The sequence below is a fragment of the Ursus arctos genome, unplaced genomic scaffold (assembly GCF_023065955.2).
Source record: "Ursus arctos isolate Adak ecotype North America unplaced genomic scaffold, UrsArc2.0 scaffold_4, whole genome shotgun sequence".
Lineage (NCBI taxonomy): Eukaryota > Metazoa > Chordata > Mammalia > Carnivora > Ursidae > Ursus > Ursus arctos.
In genome coordinates, this window is record NW_026623056.1 from 11,819,515 (window position 1) to 11,836,902 (window position 17,388).

The window sequence follows — 17,388 nt, forward strand, 5'->3', positions numbered from 1 at the left end:
AAAAAGAAAATTTATAAACAAGGAAAGATCTGGAAGAATAGTAAAGTTACAGAGCCTTAAGGAAGACTTGTTTAAGCAAGGGTATCAAATGGGAGAAAATTTAAACTGTGGATTCCAATGTCCGTGAAATCACTTAGAACCCGCCCACGAAGGCATCTTGTAAATCACCTTGCCCAACTCCTCCCATTTAAATGGTGAGTGGACAGAGATTCAGAAAGATTCTGTGACTCAACCAGACCAAATGGCACATTAGTACCACCCAGGGACCCTGAAACAAAGTCCTCTGTTCCCACTCCAGCACCTGCTGTTCCCATACACACTCTGCCTCATGACCTCTGTGGTTGCGGTCCTCAGTGAGAAAAATGGCCACAGATCTTGTGGGAGGATTAAGAAAATCCGTAAATTGTTTTTAGCTCGTTGCAAGAGAGGGAAAAAAAATGTTCAATTTCTTCTTTATTGCTATTATTATGTGAACCAGATTGAATTGCTGTGTCTCTTAAGAGTTTCTTACGACTAGCGCGAAGTTTCCCATTTTAACCCAAGCCAATTTTAAATTGCCCATAGAATACAGAGATAACTGTAATAATTCAGTCGCCACACTCAGTTCCTTGTTTGAAATACAGCCGTGAGGAGGAGGAAAACTTGCAAGCCTAGAGAAGCGGCAAGATAGAGCCTGCAACACTAAGAAAAGATATATTCCAGGTAATTAAGAAGGGGCAGTGTGTAGGAGCGCCTGGGTAGCACAGTCGTTAAAGCGTCTGCCTTTGGCTCAGGGCGTGATCCCGGCGTTATGGGATCGAGTCCCACATCGGGCTCCTCCGCTATGAGCCTGCTTCTTCCTCTCCCACTCCCCCTGCTTGTGTTCCCTCTCTCACTGGCTGTCTCTCTGTCACATAAATAAATAAAATCTTAAAAAAAAAAAAGAAGGGGCAGTGTGCGCTAACAAGGTCGGGGGGTCCCCGGCAGGGCATGGCCTCAGCGTGTGCACAGTGGTCATAACACTCAGGGCCTGGGGTTGTTCATCCATAAAGTGGGAAGACCGACTTCAGTCACCTCTCAAGTCCCTTCCATTTCTGACTATATTTTCATTGTCGCCATCATCCTCCACAAAAATATTCTGAAATGGTTTAAAACAGAGTACACAGAATATCTCATGGATCATAGTTCCAGGGTTTTTTTTTTTAATATAAATTTTTAAAAATTAATCTAATTAAATGAAGGTATGTCTCCACTTCCAGTGTCTTATGTGTCAAGTAGAAAAGCACTAGAGTAAATACTGTTCCCTCTCAGCTCTGTGCGTCAGTGGCCTTTTCACTACCCTTGGTTCGCCGTGCCAGACACCGGGCTAGTTGCTATTTACCCTGCACAGCTGACTGCTCTGTTCCCACATCCCGCACAGCCGGGGAGGGCACTGACCAGTGAACACAAATATCCCAGAGCACCTTTCTCTTTTCCTCCTTTTCTTTTAACCTATCCAAGTGTGCAGTGTGCTTTCGGGTCATCTCAGGAGCCCTGTGGGCATGTTGGGAAGCACTGAGGGAGCAGAGTGCTGTGACGGGGTGCCATGCACCGTAGGTAAGCTAGAACCTCCCAGAGAACTGTGCTTATTTTGCAGAGGAAATGGTGATGGTTATTATGCAGAAAGAAGTTACAATTAAAGAGAACAGTATTCGTTTAGATGTGTCAGAGAATGTCTAGAGGATGGAAAATTAGAAAAGGCGATGCTTCCTGGCTTTGGAACAAGCTGTAGGACCAAAAACTCCGGAGCGCAGCGAGCTGATAACTGATAACTGGGAATGCTTCCTTTCATGGGGAACTAATTCTTCTTCTCTCTGTTGGATTCAGGATGTTTCTTGATTCTAGTGTATATTTTCTCATATTTTAAAAAACGGTGTACAGTTCATTCACAAGTTGCAGGTTTCAACTCTAATCTAATGGAGTTGTAGGATTTTTCTCAGCCTTTCAAATGCTCGGTTATTTTACTGCCAGAATTTTCTTCTTTTTGATCAATTTTCTGAAAGAAGCTCTGTCTAGACATGCAAACTGAATTGGAGAATGGATATAAACATCTAGAGAACTCTAGAAAAAGTATCCTAATTGATTGTTTTAGGCAACAAGTCTCTGATCTTTACTAGTATTAATTATCCAAGTCTGTGTTGAGATCTCTAATTAATTTTGCATACATACAAATGGTCTCACACAAACATATTTGACAATAGTGTTATTTACAGATTTTCTTCCTCTGCAAACTAGATCACAGTAATTTTAGTGATGAGAAAATATATACAAATTCAAACTGACAGCAATTCACAGATCCCTAATATTCCAGTGTGCTCTGATATTTGTCACCAGCTTTGCAAAATTATTAATAGCCTGACTGCAAAGTTGTTTAAGAAACATTTCATTTCAAATTAGACATAATCTTTTTTCTTTCAGATTATACAGATGCATTGTTAAAGCCATTTTCCTTCCCTATATTCAGTTTATTTTCCCTGTTTAAAAAGAAAGAAAGAAAGAAAAGGAGAGGGGCACCTAGGTGGCTCAGTCTGTTGAGTGCCCAACTCTTGATTTTGGCTCCGATCATGATCTCAGGGTCGTGGGATCAAGCCCTGTGTCAGGCTCTGCACTCAGCACAGAGTCTGCTTGTCCCTCTCCCTTTGCTCCTCTCCCGGCTCTCTTGCTCTCTCAAATAAATAAATAAAATCCTTAAAAAAAAAAAGAAAAACGGAGAAAATATACATAATGAGGACCAAAAGAACTTGGAAGGAAGCAAGATATGGCAAGTAATTAGGAAGTTCATTTGACTATCTTAGATCACCAAACAAAATGCTTCAAGTCTTTCCAAAGTACTTTGTACCATTTGGTTCAAATGTATTCCTCTGAGTGCCTAATTTATTAGCAACAACAGAGGGTGTTCAAGATAAGGCAGGGTGGGAACATGTGTAACTGACAACCAATCAGGAGGCCTTTGTCTGAGAGCCTGAAATGAACAGGAAATGCTGACAGTCAAAGGAAGGGAGACGTCTATCTGGCGGACACTTCTCACAAGAACAAATAATTCAAAATTAAATTGAAGATAATGCCCCAGTGAGGTGATTGCTCTTCCCAACTTTACTCTTAGGATTGTTCCTCAAGGCTTGAGATTGCTGTTGTGGGTAAACAGGCAACGCTGACCCACAGAAATGGAACTCAACTAACCCATCAACCAGCAGTCAATCAACCAATAAAATCTAAATATTCCAGACCCATAGCCCAAGTTTCCCTCCCCTGAATGTGTTGAGAGATTTGGTTTTTCTAACATGTTTTGAAGAAATTGACCTTATTGACACAAAATAATAAAGATTTTAAACATCAGCTAACTTCTTTCTTTTCTTTTCTTTCTTTCTTTTCTTTCTTTCTTAAATTTCCCAACTGCAGAGCCCTGGTTTTAATGGCTGTCAAATTCTCTCCGTAGTCTGTGGTTTACTCCCACTGGAGAATTGCAAAAACCTTTAATTGCTTGAAAGATACCACCACCTATGGCACCTGGTGTAAAGGCCCCACAGCAATCGTCCACAATTCTCCAAGGGCAGGGCTCTCCCTCGTACTCCACCTTGATTCTACCCGCGCAAGTGATGCCATCAGTAACGTTTCCGAGCAATATTATATCAGGCATGTGCTAAGTGACTTTGGTCTTGTCTTTTAACAGAATCTTGGAAATAATCCTATGAAGTGAGTGTTATTTTTATCCCCAGAGGAGGACACTGAGACTTAACTAAGATACCACAGCTAATATATAAAAGAACCAAGGTGCAAACCCAACCCCGCCTGATCTCAAGTCAGTGCCTTTACCTGACCCACCATCCTTAGAGACAATAGCACACTATTCTCCAGATGTCTCTGGATACTCAACACCCACAACAGAATATTAGTTCTCTGAGGCTCATAGTCATGCGATATATTGCCTCTGAACCACCGCAAGTGCCCAAGATAATGCCAGGCACACAGTAGGTACTTGAAAAATACCTACTGACTTGAAGTCACAAATGAAAACTCTTTGTTCTAATGCTTTCTCCTCTCACTGTGCTAGGAAATGGAGTATGAATCCATAAAATTTTAGTCATAAGGATAATGTTATTTGAACAGAACAAGACGGCATTATGAATAATAGATTTCAATCTATTAAGCACAGAGCTACAACCAGTTTAACAGGATAATGTAAGGATTATTATAAAATCTTAAGAGATTACTGTAAGTGGCACATGATCCCCTTCGCTATCAATCAACACAAAACAATGCTAGGAAGCAGGCTTTCTTGTTTGTTTACATGAGAGCAGTACGGACTTACACAACAAGACTAGATAGAACTGCCTGGTTCTATTATGGGTCCTGAAAGGAAACAGTTCTAGGGCTTTTAGCAAAGGCTGATCCCTTCAGGTCTAAACCTCCTCAGGGTTCAATGTAGGGGAGGATCAGATTAGATTACGGGTAAGGTCTTCTGACTCCAAAATCCCATCATTCTGTAATATTGTTACATTAGATTCCAGTGTGAGTGTAGCAGCAAATGCTCACCTTGTGATTTTTTTTTTCACCTTTTGCAAGATGCTCTGTCAGGAAACTCAAAGGCACTTCCTGGCAAAACTCAGCCGGGAAAGGAGTACAGCAACCCTTTAGCCGCAAGTCGGGGTGCAGCAACCACAGTGGGTCTGTACGGGGAGAGGAAATTCCATGATCCCCTCTGGTGCAGACAAGGTCAAATCTAAAATAATATCGCCAAGACTTACTGCACTAAGGATTAGTGAGTGTCTGCTCCTATATAAACACGGAGTTTCTAGTAACATCGTGTACAGGACAATTTAACCTATACAGACCTGCTGGCTTCAGAGAGCTACCTTCCCGTTAATTCGCTGCGCTGCCTTAGTTAACGAATGTGACTTCCGGATCTGGCTTTCTCCATCTATAGGAAGAGAGCACTGGATTGGATGTGTTGCCTAGCTCTAAAACAAGTGAGCTCTTTCGGTAGGAAAAAATACGTTTGGTTATGGCAGTCGCTTGCTGCCTTCTTTGGAAAGGAGTTCCTGCTAAGCGGGGGCTCTGTTGGCTGAGAGGACAGCTGTGACCACCAGGTCTGGCACAGCTAGCCCACGACTAAGTTGCTCTGTATTAAGGAAAGAGATCAAGAAGCCCCCAGGAGAGGTGCCTGGGTGCCTCAGTCCTTAAGCGTCTGCCTTCGGCTCAGGGTGTGATCCCAAAGTCCTGGGATCGAGCCCCGGATTGGGACGCTCTGCTGTGAGCCTGCTTCTTCCTCTCCCACTCGCCCTGCTTGTATTCTCTCTCTTGCTGGCTGTCTCTCTCTGTCAAATAAATAAATAAAATCTTAAACAAAAAAAAAAAAGCCCCCAAGAAAGGACTCTGGGAAAGGACACAGGGGCAGTCAAGTTACATGCTGGTGCTGAGAGAAGGGATGAGGAGATAGGAACCCCCAAGAGCCGTCAGGCTTCGGGAAGAGACCTGAAGGGAAATGCTGGGTTTTTTAAACCCTCTCTTGCCTCCATCTCTCAACTGTCAAGAAAGTGTATACTCTTCAATAATGACTTGGTGCAGGTTCAATTCTTTATTCTGAAGGAAAAATGATCAAATCCAGCCTCAGAAGCTGTGTGGAGGAATGGCTGATTACTGGGCTAGAGACGTGCTGCAAGGAAGTATGTTGTGAGAGAGAATGCTGCATCTGCAATATTGATAGAAGGAAGGATCCCCTCTACTGAGCTGTAGCCAGACTGCATCTCAGTTCAGTTCTGGATATGACATTTCAGCAGGGGTCCCAAATGCAGATAGCTTGAGAGGCCAAGATGAGTGAAGCCAGGACTAAAACAAAAGGTGCTAATAGAAACTTGGAGCTGGAGAATGCATAGCCTGCGGAAAGGCATTCCATTTTCTCTTGCTTTTTCTGTTTTAGTTAAAAACAAAATAAATTAAAAAAAAAAAAAAAGACTGTGCCAAGCAAAACACATCTGTGGGCCAGAACCAGACAGCTTGCAATCCCTGAAAAAGTCATTAGCAAATCAGAGGACATTCAGAGGAGAGTGGTCAGGATATAAAATAACTCAGAATCGTGCGGTATGTGAAACAACAGAGTGAACTGGAATTCTTTAATTTGAAAAAGAGTAGGCCCTGGGGAGCCTGGTGATTGTCTTCAAAGTATTTGAAGGCTGCTTAACAGAGAAGGCATTAGAAATATTTTATCTTTCCTTAAGAGTTGGAACCAGAAAGACAGGGGCAGCCAGTAAGGATTAAATAAGTTAATATTTATAAAGCACCCAGAACACTGTCTGCACAGAGTAAGAAATGCAGAAGTGTCTATTAAGTTAGATAAAACGGACTTGATATTCAGAGCTGTCCAAAGCTTAAACGAGCTCTGTCGGTGGGTGATTGGACACTGGGCACCTCGTGGGGATGATTGGGCGGCAGTATTCTGACAGATAGAAAGTCCGCCAAGACTTGGAGATACCGGTGTCCAGGTCTGGATGGTTCTCTAAGGTAACTTCTAAACTTGGATTCAGTTGCATGTGCCTAAAAAACCCCAAGAGGTCAACGACTCTTCTCTTCAACCAAATGCTCGTGCGTCACATCTCACTTCTCAGACAAGATTCATCCAGCTTTGAGATAAGAATCAGCTGAAGTACAGGGGAGCTATATAAAATCCTATCAAGTAAAGGAGGGCTCAACGAAAGTGTGGGGACTTTGGAAAGGAACTGCCAGAATGCCCCCAGAGTCCTCCAACAAAAAAGCATCAGAATTTAGGATCTGCGAATCTCTCAAACCCTCCTTTATGACTTTTTGTCAGACCAAGGAGATATGAGCACTTCCATGTTTTATCATTCAAAACAGAAATCCATGTCTCAAAACACCAGATCACGTGGAAACAAAGAGGTATAACAAAAGACTGAGAAGACATTTGCAAAGTACTTTTAAAATACTGAAATTCTGATTACAATGGGCACCACGTGTCATAGAAGGATAATGACCAATATAAAGGCAACAGTGACCAGAGCTAACTTACTGAATTAAGAAACTCAGCACTGATGTAGATATGAATACAGGAGTGCCAGGAACACTGTGTATAATCCAGGTGGGAAAATTGTACTCATTTAATAATTGTTTCAGTGTTACTTTGGGTAAAGTGGAGCAATTGGAGAAAATAAAGATTTATTAAGTATCCACTTTGGGCCAGGCACAGTGCTAGATGTTTTATCTGTGTTATATCTAATTCTCAGGTTAACCTTAAGAAAAAGGTAATTTAGTCCCATTTTATACAAAAGAAAATTAGAGTTCAATTTAATAAACTCATTTTACTCTTATGTACACTTTTAGGGATTATAGATCAATAAAAACTTTCTGAAGAGTAATTCAGTAGAATCTATCAAAAATTTTAAGGAGCAAAATTACTACCTCAGCAATTCCATTTGTAGCCATTTATTCCCCAGAAATATTTTCACAAGTGCACAAGGATATTATGTGCAATTGTCTTCACTGTAGCATTATTAGTAATATTGAAAATCTGGGGACAACCTAAAGGTTCTTCAGTAAAATAACTTATGATACCACTATACTCTAGAACGCTTTGAATGTAATAAAAAGAATGAAGTAGATGAAGTTAAACTCATTCAGAAGGAGATCTTAGAAATATTTTTGAGTGTAAATATCAAGATACAAACTATATGTAGCAAAGTCAACTTTTTATTAATAAAATATACATACACCTGTGTGTACATAGTGGAAGGTCTGGAATAATACCTACTGAGTGATTGATAGTAGTTACATCTAGAGAATGAGAATGAGGAGCTAGGGTGGAAGGGGCCACTTTCTACTTTCTGCTCTTCTGTATTATTTAAACTATTTTAAACAAATATGTGCTGTTCTATTTTTAAGAAGATGGAAAGTCATAATGAGCCCAAAGTCACATAAGCAGCAGCTGGCAGTCAGAATTAAGCACAATGCTTCCTCCAGAATCGACTTCTAAGTTTACAACTTGGGAATTCTCCCTTCCTGAAATGAATTTACTCTGTCTAGGGTGGAAAATGACGCAAAGTAGAATTACCTGAGAGAAAAAATGAAAACTTTCCAGGGAAAATCAATTTGAGCATGGATGGAGGCCATGGCAGCAACTCTAAATCCACTTCCCTAAGAATCCATACTTCTAGACATGGAGGTCTGTACTGGACGTGTGGCGTCACGTCAGCTGGTAATCATACTTCTAGACATGGAGGTCTGCACTAGACCGTGTGGTGTCACGTCAGCTTCTCAGACAGCATCATGCTGAAAAATCAGAATTCTAGTAAATCACATCTTCATAGCAGAAATTCCATGGCAGTCAAAAGAATTGGATTTTAAGAAATATCACAATATTTAACAACACTGTTGAATATCAGTATTAACGAGGTACAGATCATTGAAGCAACCAGGACAGAGTAGAACATGAATACAAACACTTAAAAATATTTCTGAAGTTCCAAGGATACTGAGAGCGGACAAATAAAACAAAGTGATAACGAATAATCTCTTTCGAGTAGGGTGGACTCTGACGAACACGTAGGTCATAAGAATAACTCTATTATGAGAATCACTCTATCATGAGAACCACTGTTAGCTACTTGTAGATGTAGGTTCAAATATAAACTTCAGACACATTTGGAAAGTTCAATGGTTGCAGCATCCAAGTAGACAGTATCTAGGCACATCACACAAGTATACATGCACACTTGTACACATGTACACACGTAGATAACTACTTGACAATTTTAACTCAGAGAAAACTCCTAGGGACTAACATACAAGTCATGTAAAAAAATGTATCCAAACCCAGATGAAAATGCACAGGTCAGTGCATCAGGCTAATATATCCTGTCTCCTTCCAGAAAACCACTGTCTCTCTGTTTTCTATTTTGTTGTTGTTGTTGTTGTTGTTTTGGATTTTTGTTTGTTTTTAAGTAATCTCTCCACCCAACATGGGGCTCAACCTCACAACCCTGAGATCAAGAGTCACATGCTCTTCCAACTAAGCCGGCCAGGCACCCCTCTATTTTCTATTTTGAACCCAATGTCAGAGAGGAGCAGAGTATTAAACACACACACACAACATCAAAATCCATGCCCTTGACTTACATTTAGATGAGAGTGTAAAAATCAAGAAAACTTCATATGAATGTTCCTCAGGTGGGGATATTTCAGCAAAATTCATTTTACTAAAGATACATTTACAATGTAAACCGCAAATGTTATCAAGCAGACTTGTGCTTTAAAATGTGCACCTATATTCTACAGATTAACCACCTGATGGCCTCACAGGAAAAATTACACCCAAACACATTGCTGTTAGTATAATTGAGAAGCATTTATTTAAAGATAAACTTCCTACCTCTTGTAGCTCTAGGTACTAAGGATGCATAATAACAAGTAATCACATGAATTAATAAGATGCCTTCACACCTTTCAGCACTTAACAGAAGTAGTTAAGTCATTTTCCAACCAGCACATCATGACTGTATCAAAAGTGTCCTTGGCATATCACCATTCTGGGTTTTCTCATTCCCATCTTTACCCTTGCCAATATTTGACCAGAGGTAGAAAGGTCAATGTAAATAATCAGAGCTTCAGAGTGTGCATATATGTGAATATATATGTCTAAGTAGCTCACTTAAACAAGATATCATTTACCCATTAGTCAATATCTGTTTGAAATTTACCTAAGACCTAGAAAACAAGCAGGAAAAGTCCTGAGCAACCAAAAGAAAGGTCTAAAAGTAAGGATAAAGTGGACCATATATGTAATACATCTAGCGGCTTATAGAAGGTATTCAATAAATGATCACCATATTACTACCATTATCATCATTGTCTCCACATGGCTACAGAGGACCTGGGATCAGTTATCCTAAAAAACGTACCCAGATTTAAAGCAGCTAAGAAGCAATCAGCTGAAGTGGAGGACACATTTTGCTTCTGCCAGACCTACTTAAAACAGTGAAGACTTACAGTTAGCATTCTGACAATAAATACAGAGAAAATTATAAATGTCATACATAAATCAACAGAAAAAAACAGAAAAAAAGTGTGAGGGCATTTATACCAGGGCATATAGTTTAGAGGATTTGAAGCTGGGGAGATCATCAATTAATCTTTGCAAAGCACACACTTTACATTCTTAATGATGACACTGTGATAAGAATAGTAGCCGCAGAGTCAGATCTGAGTTCAAGTCCCAGCTCTACCTCTTTGTGGTTTTGTGATCTTGGGGTTAAGTTACTTAACCATTCTGATCCTCTGTTTACTCCTCTGTTAAATAAGAATTGTATCTCTTCCATGATAGGAGGTCTAAATGAGATGTTAAGTGTAAATGGCTAACAAAGGGATCACCACACAGAATCCACTTATTAAATGGTAGCTCTAAGGGCTCCTGGCTGGCTCAGTTAGAAGAGCATCCAACTCTTGATCCCGGGGTCAAGGGTTTGAGCCCCATGGTGGGTGTAAAGATTACTTAAATAAGTATTTTTTTAAATGGTAGCTATATTGTTGCTATTTTACTTTGTTTTGAAAAAACATGGAAATATGTAATTAACTTTTAAAGATCCCTTTCAAGTGTTTAATGTTATAAATCAATTTTGTCATGTAAGGGGATAATTTTCAGTTATTTAAAAAAAGGAATGTATGGAAAATCAATTCCTACATGATGCTGCCATGAATATGAAAAGTTGGATTATAATGTAATACATAATCAGACACAGGAGAAGATATGTAACCAAAAGGTAGAAAGAAAGAACAGTATCTTTTTTTCTCTTCATGTGGGTCAAAGTTCACAAATGTCTCAGACTTAAAAGACTATTGAAAAATTGTTGAAACTGGACCAATCACTACACTTCTGTAAGTGTAACTATGCTAGCTTGGAAGTATATTTCCAGTGTTTCTTCCATAACATTTCTGTTTGTCCATTTGAAATCACAGATAAAATGTGAATCCCTCCAAATACACTCTTATAAATGCCAGTGATATCTTGAGCATCTACAATGGAAGAGGAAAGAATTCCTCTTTGAAAGAGTACAAAACCTTCTGATGACATTAATGCTATGATCTTGGGTACATTCAATCAATTTAATCGTCATAGTATTCCACAGCTCTTAGGAGGAAGACACTCGAGAAATCCCTGTTGAACTAATAAATACATTTATCCTAACTGGAATGTACAGAGAAATCTTTAAGGTCATAGATAAAGTTAGGACTTGCTTCAAAAGAACGGAGTCTATTATTCAGACTCCAGATATAAATGACAAAAACACAGCTCAAACACAGCCAAACAAATTGAAATGTATTGGCTCATATAAGTAAAAATGTCAGAAGTTGACTACTTTGGGCATAGCTAGATCTGCTGCTCAAAGATGTCCTTTCTTCATTTCTTGGTTTCTTGTCTTTTGGACTGGCTACATCTTCCAGAAATTCCTCTCCATGTGTTAAGACTATATAGCCACCAGCAACTTCTGACTTACATAGACTTTGCCCTCAGAAAGACAGAAAGGCTCTCAAACATCCACGTTATTTACCCAAAAAGGGACTCTACGTGACCCTGCATGGATTTGACTGGCCCTGCACTGATCATGGCATTCTCATTTGCCACCTTGGTTCATGTGACCACATCTGGGGTCGGGGGGAGGACTGCCCTGTTACTGATAGCCCTACCAGAAACATATGATGAGAGAAAGGGACAATTTCCAAAAGAAAGATGTAGGAAAGACCAAATAATAGATGCTAACTAGAGTTCCTACAATAAATTACGTTAATATCCTCTGTTGGTTCCGTCCTTGAGCCTCTGTAATATTATAGTCAGTGGTCTACATACCCCAGACCTCATCAGGATTTAAGCTTCCTCCAAGTAGAGGATGTGTTTTCCTCACGATGTGGTTCATTAAACATTGTGAGCACTCACTAATTTAAAGGGATAACTTTCACAAAATTTTATATTGTAAAGAATTATACAGTTCTTTACTGTATACACAATACATTTGTATACATTTAAACTGTAAATGATCAAGAATTATACAAATGTAAATATTTAGAGTCATGGACTTGTCTTTGACCTTCTGATAGAGTTAAAAACATCAGAACTTCTATCTTAAAATTCAGTGATTTTAGGAGATGATGCAGGACTGTTTCTGGCAATGGCTTCTACATCTATTCTTCTTTCAACTTGTATCTTTTTATTGCATGCCATTTTTTCTCATTCACATCATAAAGGGGCAGAAGATAAAATATCATGTTAATGAGTTATACTTCCAGGTAACAGTGCCCATTTTAATACTGTTTCCCTGTTACTGGCATTGAATAAGATACCTGAAATATAGCCACATCTGTTTTCCTTTTTGTTACTTATCACATCTAGGCTTGTTTGCATTGGCTCTTTCTCCTGTAGATGATGCTTCCCTTAATACTCAGAGTGAAGTGGTTTGTGACCACTCAAAATATTTTTAGCCCTTTACAAGTCATCACTATCTTGAAAGTTCACAATCTTAAAAGTTGAGTCTCTCACCAATTTTTCTACAATGACACATCTAAGCTTCTCTCTCAAGGTTTTCTGGTTTTCATGTATTTACAATTATGTTAGGAAGACAAATTATAACCCTCTAAAGGAAGACCATGATTTAATCATCATTTTTTAATCACCAAAAAGATGTTCCTACAAGTCCATTTGTATTTAGTCTGAAAACGGAAAAAGTGAGTGGAGAAAATGTGAAAATATTTCAGTAAAGATAAGACTAGAAAGTCAGGTCTCATTAAAATGAACACTGCTGTAATAGAAGTTCACTATAATTAAAATATTTCCAAGCTCTCTCTGGACAGTGACCAATAGTAATGATGTCTTTTTGCTCTTGCTAAAATAAAAGTTTCTTTTGTTAATAACTCAGAGTAACAAAGTCTTTATCCCTCAGTTCCTAATTGCCATTAGCTATTGTGGAGGGGGGGAAAAGCTTGAATACTTGATTCTGGAGCAAAAAGTGGGAAGAGGAGCAGAAAACACCAACCAATACACCAAAAACCCCTCCACAAAGAAATGGCTGTCAAGAGAAATATAAAATGCATCACTTTCCTTTTTTTTACAAAAAGAAAAGGAAATGAGTAATAGACTCCATGGACTACCAAGAAGAAAATGAGCTTTGACCAAAAAGGTATGCTATCTTACAATTTACACAAAAGGTTTACTGATATCATCTCATAGAGTGTAACCATTCAACAAGCTATGCAGTAAATATATTATCACTTTGCAGATTAAGAAACTGCAATTCAGATTTCAAGATTTTTCCCAAGAGAGAAAGCCAGACATCTTCTCATTTAAACATTTTGTACTGTTCCCATAACACCACATCTACCTCTGTTGCCTCAATAAATTAACCATATGCTTTATAAATACTGAGGCCCTATATGCCCTTTGAATAAAATCTCTAACTCATTATAGTTTCATTCTTTCTACTTTTTAGTTGTCCCACATATATATGTCTAGTTTTACTTCTCATTTTTCTATAGTTCCTCGTTTAAATAGAACAATCTAAAATGTAGGTGACACCTAATAATTTATACATTGAGGATTAGATATAAATTATGGTTATGCAATAAAACAACTTGTCTTTTATGATAGGTGTTTAATAGTATTGTATAAGAATTGAAAAACGCATGCTATGCAGTGAAATATGTCAGCATTGCCTACAATTAGATGATACAGATCTAACACAATTTTATCATCAATTTGCAACATGGATGAGAAATAAGAGCAGAAGGGAAAAAAATCTGTAAATGTGCATGAAAGGACTCACTGAGCTTGCATTCTAATTATAAAGACAAGAAGAGAAAGATCCACTTAAAACACTCAACACTCAATAGGTCTCTCCATTCAAGTTCACCTAACTAGTGAAAAAATGGCCTCAAAACACAAGCTCCATTCTTTCAATTATCTTTATGACAGAAGTTACTCTCAACCTGTACTAAATTCAGTACATTGGACAGTGTCTTAGTTTAAAAAAAAAAAAAAAAAAATAGAGAGAGCCATCTACTGGCCAGGAACCTGAGCAATCTTGGTACAGTAAGTTGGAGTTTTAAGTCTTCAGATTCTAAGATGAAGAGGAAAAAGAAACTATTTTGTGATCCTTTGTCTATGGATTTTTTTTTCCCCATAGTGGGGTTTATGGATACTCACTCCAGTTCCCTCAAACAAGACAGCCAGTTCCTACAACCCTGAACAGTTGACTGACAGAGCTCAACAATGCTTTTACTTGGGCTCTAATCAGGTCTATATTATCCCACATAGTAATTACTTTGTGGATAAAGAGAGCATAAAAAATAGCCAAGCTTTTGAGTTTGCCAGAGTTGCAGATGCTTTGAAGTTCACTGGAAGTGCTCTGAAGTTCCAATTCTAATGTTGCTAATCTATCTTCCCGAACAACCTCTAATAATATGTTAAATAAATATTTAGCAATTGAATATTTGTAAGTGAGGTGAACTATGTGAATATGTGAATCTATATTTTTCCTATGGATATAATTTCATAGCTTAATTGAGCCAGTTAAATGAACAAGTGAAACGATTCCACTCAAAATTCTCTTTCCTCTGTACTAAACTATTATTCTTTAAAATTTTTAATTAAAAATAAACCATGTGCACTGACCCAACTACATTTTCTTAGTATGTATGTGTGTGTGTGTGTGTGTATATATATATATATATATATATATTCCATGAGGCTAGTTCTGGAAAATGTCCTATTTGCTTGGAGAAATAATCATCGTGTAACATTCATAATGGTAAAATTTCCAATTCAGGCACCATCAGTTCATAAAAATAAATTCTTACATTTGCATTACATAGTGGAAAACAGAACAGAGAGTGGTGAGCCTGGAGATGGATAGTTTCTGGAGTAGATATGTGCAAGCATTTTGAAGAAAGTTTCTCTAATAATGACTTATGATCTCTTGCTATTGGCATTCCTCAGGATTCCTTGTTTGGAAAATATGTATAAATTAATCACTTTTGTACTTACAACATTGTCTCACAAGATTCGCACAGTAACCTTATAAAATAGTTAAGGCAGGAATGTGTTACCCCATTTTAAGGCTGAGTAAATTGAAGATCAGAGAAATCAATTAACTTTTCGAAGTCATATGACTAACATGTTAGAACTGGGTCTCAAACCCAGTTCCTCTGACTCAAGCTCTATTCTACACCACTACTCCTCATGTACCTATGGACACATGTATTGGAAACACCTCTTCCAATGAAAGTGGATAATAATCCACTTTCCTCTCTTTTCACTTGTGTTCATGTATTCTTTAATGCATCTGTATTTTCCTTTGAGGTAAAGAATAAAATAGGCAGGTAGACAGCTAGGCATAATATGCTTTCTGGAATGGTATTTGACCATGTGCTTAAACTTGTTTTAGCCAATAGTTTCTGAACTTTAAAATTGCTATACGTGTGAAGAATAGGAACAGCAATTGACAGCAAAACAGTCTTTCACTTTCAATTGCTGCTTTCAATGCTCTAACAATATGTGTCAACTTGAGAAATCATTTCACTATCCCAACCTTACTCCCCCCAAATTACATTTCACATAGTTAAACTCTAGTCTTGCGATTATATTCTTAACCCTTCCCTACTAGGGCTTCCTATTACCCCCACAATAAAGGATAAATTCCTTAGGGTGATTTTACAAGCCATCCATTATCTACTTTTCCTTTCCTCTCCAAACGCCTTCCCCAACACTCTACTTCCTCTTTCCAGCTAAACTGAACAACTGTGCAGTTACCCAGTAGAGCCCATATCATTTTACATTACTATGTCTTTGCCCACAATCTCCCTTCCTTCTGAAAGGTCCTTATAAGACTTTGCTATCTGAAAACGCCATTCTTTCTTCAACTTCAAGCATCAGTCCATAAAACTCTTTGAGCAATCTTCCTACTCCCTTACAAAGCAGGGTTGATGGTCTTCTTTTTTGTGCATATCTCAATTATAGTAAATTATCAGGTTCTACTTGGGTACCTACCACAGGATTTTGCAGTCAGTTGTTTGTGTGTCTCCTTCCATGTTTTATCTTATTGCCTCTGTTCCTAGCACAGTACGTAGCAAGATACAGCAGGTGCTCGATGAATGTTTACTGAATGAGCAATGAATGTGTAAATATTCCATTTAACAGAGCAGCTAAAGAAACAGAAATTCACTTTTTTTTTCAAGGACAGAATCATCCAAACACCAAATGTTATCTTGTCTGATCTTTCCTATATCCTATTCTAACTAATACTCATGTAAAAGTACCAAGGATCTCAAACATATGACCTCAGCATATAATAATATAGCTGCTTAGAACCTTATATCTAGTGAGAACAGAAAGGGAGATTTATTTATTTTATGCAAAATTCTAGTGCTATCACTACTGCCCTTAGAGCAAAAATTGTCATCTTGTGCATTTCTGTTGTTGGTTTTATTCTCCCCTCTTCAGTTCTGAATATTTAAAAACAAAATAGCAAAATGAAACAGAAGGAAATTCTAGCATTTCTGAGGCAAATGTGGGTCCCATGGATAATAACCGTATTCACTCCAGATCTGTCCTCAGAATGCCACTTGCACAGTAGGAAAAGCAATCACCAAATCTGAAGAACCTCACGAAGACGTAGTATGAAAAGTTATAATCTTGAAGACTAAAAATCTAAACAAAGGCTTGGATTAACTAAAAGAAATGGATCTGGAACTAAGTTCACTAATTTTGTAGGAGGGTGCCTATTGTAAATGTTCTTTTTGATCATTTATACACAAAGCCATGCAATTATTACAGAACATTTTCCAGAAATTGTTGTGGACTCTCTGGATTATAAGACAAATCTAATAACAAACATAAATATTTTTATATTTATATACAAATATATTTGAAGAAATAAATATTTTAAATAACAACTCCAAAGTTTATAATTTAAGGTCTAACTCATTAGGATAGATAAATGCAATCAGAGTTCATGGTATCAATCTATCTTCAGTCTTAAAACCAGTTCAATATTTGAACAAAGAGTTTATTTAGCAACATTATAGGAGGCATGATGCTAAACACTGTGAGGGGTGAAATAAACAGGGCATAGTCTCTGCCTCCTAGACGTTTAGTATCTAGTAGCAAAAGTAAGGCATTTACACAAATAAAGCCTGCGATACAGGCTAAAAGAGATTCAAGTGATACCAAAGTACAGAAGAGAGAAATTTCCCACCTAGAGGAAATCAAGAACCACTTCACAGAGAAGAGTGGCTGTCAGGCAAAATGGCAAAATATACATTAAAGCACTCCCTAAACTGTAAAATCCTGTTCCATCGTTAGATGTTTTTTTCTAAGAGCAG

At 38.0% G+C, this 17,388-nt stretch overlaps 1 protein-coding gene across 1 annotated transcript in view; it reads left to right on the forward strand.

Moving 5' to 3' along the window:
- KCNMB2 (potassium calcium-activated channel subfamily M regulatory beta subunit 2) overlaps positions 1-17,388 on the forward strand; it is a 231,842-nt gene that overhangs the window by 20,757 nt on the left and 193,697 nt on the right. The window lies entirely within an intron of this gene.